Consider the following 5,719-nt stretch of genomic DNA (forward strand, 5'->3'; position numbering starts at 1 on the left):
TATCAAATAGGCCATGAAACTTTATATGTAAAGTCAATTAGGCCCTAAAACATTTTAAAGTGGCAATTAGATACATAAACATGTCAATTTAGTTATCAAGGCATAATTACCTATTAGTGACCTATAATACCAGGTAAATATAAATGTCACCTTTTTTTGCATAAACTGTATCAAATAGGCCTTCAAACATTACCTGTAATTCCAATTAGGCACTCAAACTTTTTAAAGTTGCAATTATATACATAAACATGTCAATTTAGTCATCAAGGCATAATTACCTGTTAGTGACCTGTAATACCAGGTAAATATAAATGTCACTTTTGTTTGCATAAAATGTATCAAATAGGCCATCAAACTTTATCTGTAAAGTCAATTAGGCCCTCAAACTAATTAAAGTTGCAATTACATACATAAACATGTCAATTTAGTCATCAAGGCATAATTAGCTGTTAGTGACCTGTAATACCAGGTAATATAAATGTCACTTTTTTTTGCATTAAAATGTATCAAATAGGCCATAATAATTTATCTGTAGAGTCAATTAGGCCTCAAACTTTTTAAAGTTCCAATTAGATACATAAACATATCAATTTAGTCATCAAGGCATAATTATCTATTAGTGACCTGTAAAACCAGGTAAATATAAATGTCACTTTTTTTTTTTTGCATAAAATGCATCAATTAGGCCATCAAACTTTATCTGTAAAGTCAATTAGGCCCTCCAACTAATTAAAATTGCAATTACATACATAAACATGTCAATTTAACTAATTAAAATTGCAATTACATACATAAACATGTCAATTTAGCTAATTAAAATTGCAATTACATACATAAACATGTCAATTTAGTCATCAAGGCATAATTACCTGTTAGTGACCTGTAATATTTAGTCATCAAGGCATAATTACCTGTTAGTGACCTGTAATACCAGGTAAGTATAAATGTCACTTTTGTTTGCATAAAATGTATCAAATAGGCCATCAAACTTTATCTGTAAAGTCAATTAGGCCTTCAAACTTTTTAAAGTTGCAATTAGATACATAAACATGTCAATTTAGTTATCAAGGCATAATTACCCGTTAGTGACCTGCAATACCAGGTAAATATAAATGTCACTTTTTTTTGCATAAAATGTATCAAATAGGCCATGAAACTGTATATGTAAAGTCAATTAGGCCCTAAAACTTTTTAAAGTGGCACTTAGATACATAAACATGTCAATTTAGTTATCAAGGCATAATTACCTGTTAGTGACCTATAATACCAGGTAAATATAAATGTCACTTTTTTTTGCATAAACTGTATCAAATAGGCCTTCAAACTTTACCGGTAATGCCAATTAGGCCCTCAAACTTTTTAATGTTGCAATTAGGTACATAAACATGTCAATTTAGTCATCAAGGCATAATTACCTGTTAGTGACCTGTAATACCAGGTAAATATAAATGTCACTTTTGTTTGCATAAAATGTATCAAATAGGCCTTCAAACTTTTTAAAGTTGCAATTAGATACATAAACATGTCAATTTAGTCATCAAGGCATAATTACCTGTTAGTGACCTGTAATACCAGGTAAATATAAATGTCACTTTTGTTTGCATAAAATGTATCAAATAGGCTATACAACTTTATCTGTAAAGTCAATTAGGCCCTCAAACTATTTAAAGTTACAATTAGATACATAAAATGTCAATTTAGTCATCAAGGCATAATTACCTGTTAGTGACCTATAATACCAGGTAAGAATAAATGCCACTTTTTTTGCATAAAATGTATCAAATAGGCCATCAAACTTTATCTGTAAAGTCAATTAGGCCTTCAAACTTTTTAAAGTTGCAATTAGATAAATAAACATGTCAATTTAGTTATCAAGGCATAATTACCTGTTAGTGGCCTACAATACTTGGTAAATATAAATGTCACTTTTTTTTGCATAAAATTTATCAAATAGGCCATGAAACTTTATATGTAAAGTCAATTAGGCCCTAAAACTTTTTAAAGTGGCAATTAGATACATAAACATGTCAATTTAGTTATCAAGGCATAATTACCTGTTAGTGACCTATAATACCAGGTAAATATAAATGTCACTTTTTTTTGCATAAAATTTATCAAATAGGCCATGAAACTTTATATGTAAAGTCAATTAGGCCCTAAAACTTTTTAAAGTGGCAATTAGATACATAAACATGTCAATTTAGTTATCAAGGCATAATTACCTGTTAGTGACCTATAATACCAGTAAATATAAATGTCACTTTTTTTTGCATAAACTGTATCAAATAGGACTTCAAACTTTACCTGTAATGCCAATTAGGCCCTCAAACTTTTTAAAGTTGCAATTAGTTACATAAACATGTCAATTTAGTTCATCAAGGCATAATTACCTGTTCGTGACCAGTAATACCAGGTAAATATAAATATCACTTTTTTTGCATAAATTGTATCAAATAGGCCTTCAAACTTTATCTGTAAAGTCAATTAGGCCCTCAAACTTTTTAAAGTTGCAATTAGATACATAAAATGTCAATTTAAGTCATCAAGGCATAATTACCTGTTAGTGACCTGTAATACCAGGTAAATATAAATGTCACCTTTTTTTTTGCATAAACTGTATCAAATAGGCCTTCAAACATTACCTGTAATTCCAATTAGGCACTCAAACTTTTTAAAGTTGCAATTACATACATAAACATGTCAATTTAGTCATCAAGACATAATTACCTGTTAGTGACCAGTAAAACCAGGTAAATATAAATACCACTTTTTTGCATTAAATGTATCAAATAACTCATCAAACATTATCTATAAAGTCAGTTAGGCCCTCAAAGTTTTTAAAGTTGCAATTAGATACATAAAATGTCAATTTAGTCATCAAGGCATAATTACCTGTTAGTGACCTGTAATACCAGGTAAATATAAATGTCACTTTTTTTTGCATAAACTGTATCAAATAGGCCTTCAAACTTTACCTGTAATGCCAATTAGGCCCTCAAACTTTTTAAAGTTGCAATTAGATACATAAAATGTCAATTTAGTCATCAAGGCATAATTACCTGTTAGTGACCTGTAATACCAGGTAAATATAAATGTCACTTTTGTATGCATAAAATGTATCAAATAGGCCATAAAACTTTATCTGTAAAGTCAATTAGGCCCTCAAAATATTTAAAGTTACAATTAGATACATAAAATGTCAATTTAGTCATCAAGGCATAATTACCTGTTAGTGACCAGTAATACCAGGTAAATATAAATACCACTTTTTTGCATTAAATTTATCAAATAAGCGATCAAACATTATCTATAAAGTCAGTTAGGCCCTCAAACTTTTTAAAGTTGCAATTAGATACATAAAATGTCAATTTGGTCATCAAGGCATAATTACCTGTTAGTGACCTATAATACCAGGCAAAAATAAATGTCACTTTTTAAAGTTGCAATTAGATACATAAAATGTCAATTTAGTCATCAAGGCATAATTACCTGTTAGTGACCTATAATACCAGGCAAAAATAAATGTCACTTTTTAAAGTTGCAATTAGATACATAAAATGTCAATTTAGTCATCAAGGCATAATTACCTGTTAGTGACCTGTAATACCAGGTAATATAAATGTCACTTTTTTTGCATTAAAATGTATCAAATAGGCCATAAAAATTTATCTGTAGAGTCAATTAGGCCTCAAACTTTTTAAAGTTCAAATTAGATACATAAACATATCAATTTAGTCATCAAGGCATAATTACCTATTAGTGACCTGTAATACCGGGTAAATATAAATGTCACTTTTTTTTTTGCGTAAAATGCATCAATTAGGCCATCAAACTTTATCTGTAAAGTCAATTAGGCCCTCAAACTAATTAAAGTTGCAATTACATACATAAACATGTCAATTTAGTCATCAAGTCATAATTACCTGTTAGTGACCTATAATACCAGGCAAAAATAAATGTCACTTTTTAAAGTTGCAATTAGATACATAAAATGTCAATTTGGTCTTCAAGGCATAATTACCTGTTAGTGACCTATAATACCAGGTAAATATAAATATCACTTTTTTTAGCATAAATTGTATGAAATAGGCCTTCAAACTTTATCTGTAAAGTCAATTAGGCCCTCAAACTTTTTAAAGTTGCAATTAGATACATAAAATGTCAATTTAAGTCATCAAGGCATAATTACCTATTAGTGACCTGTAATACCAGGTAAATATAAATGTCACCTTTTTTTTGCATAAACTGTATCAAATAGGCCTTCAACCATTACCTGTAATTCCAATTAGGCACTCAAACTTTTTAAAGTTGCAATTACATACATAAACATGTCAATTTAGTCATCAAGACAAAATTACCTGTTAGTGACCAGTAATACTAGGTAAATATAAATGTCACTTTTTTTTTGCATAAAATGTATCAAATAGGCCATGAAACTTTATCTGTAAAGTCAATTAGGCCCTAAAACATTTTAAAGTTACAATTAGATACATAAAATGTCAATTTAGTCATCAAGGCATAATTACCTGTTAGTGACCTATAATACCAAGTAAATATAAATGTCACTTTTTTTTGCATAAACTGTATCAAATAGGCCTTCAAACTTTACCTGTAATGCCAATTAGGCCCTCAAACTTTTTAAAGTTGCAATTAGTTACATAAACATGTCAATTTAGTTCATCAAGGCATAATTACCTGTTCGTGACCAGTAATACCAGGTAAATATAAATATCATTTTTTTTGCATAAAATGTATCAAATAGGCCTTCAAACTTTATCTGTAAAGTCAATTAGGCCCTCAAACTTTTTAAAGTTGCAATTAGATACATAAAATGTCAATTTAAGTCATCAAGGCATAATTACCTATTAGTGACCTGTAATACCAGGTAAATATAAATGTCACTTTTTTTTTGCATAAACTGTATCAAATAGGCCTTCAACCATTACCTGTAATTCCAATTAGGCACTCAAACTTTTTAAAGTTGCAATTACATACATAAACATGTCAATTTAGTCATCAAGACATAATTACCTGTTAGTGACCAGTAATACCAGGTAAATATAAATGTCACTTTTTTTTTGCATAAAATGTATCAAATAGGCCATGAAACTTTATATGTAAAGTCAATTAGGCCCTAAAACATTTTAAAGTGGCAATTAGATACATAAACATGTCAATTTAGTTATCAAGGCATAATTACCTGTTAGTGACCTATAATACCAGGTAAAAATAAATGTCACTTTTTTTGCATAAAATGTATCAAATAGGCCATCAAACTTTATCTGTAAAGTCAATTAGGCCTTCAAACTTTTTAAAGTTGCAGTTAGATACATAAACATGTCAATTTAGTTATCAAGGCATAATTACCTGTTAGTGACCTGCAATACCAGGTAAATATAAATGTCACTTTTTTTTGCATAAAATGTATCAAATAGGCCATGAAACTTTATATGTAAAGTCAATTAGGCCCTAAAACATTTTAAAGTGGCAATTAGATACATAAACATGTCAATTTAGTTATCAAGACATAATTACCTTTTAGTGACCTGTAATACTAGGTAAATATAAATATCACTTTTTTGCATTAAATGTATCAAATAAGCCATCAAACATTATCTATAAAGTCAGTTAGGCCCTCAAACTTTTTAAAGTTGCAATTAGATACATAAAATGTCAATTTGGTCATCAAGGCATAATTACCTGTTAGTGACCTGTAATA

This window comes from Ipomoea triloba, chromosome 16, assembly GCF_003576645.1.
Source record: "Ipomoea triloba cultivar NCNSP0323 chromosome 16, ASM357664v1".
Taxonomy (NCBI): Eukaryota; Viridiplantae; Streptophyta; class Magnoliopsida; order Solanales; family Convolvulaceae; genus Ipomoea; species Ipomoea triloba.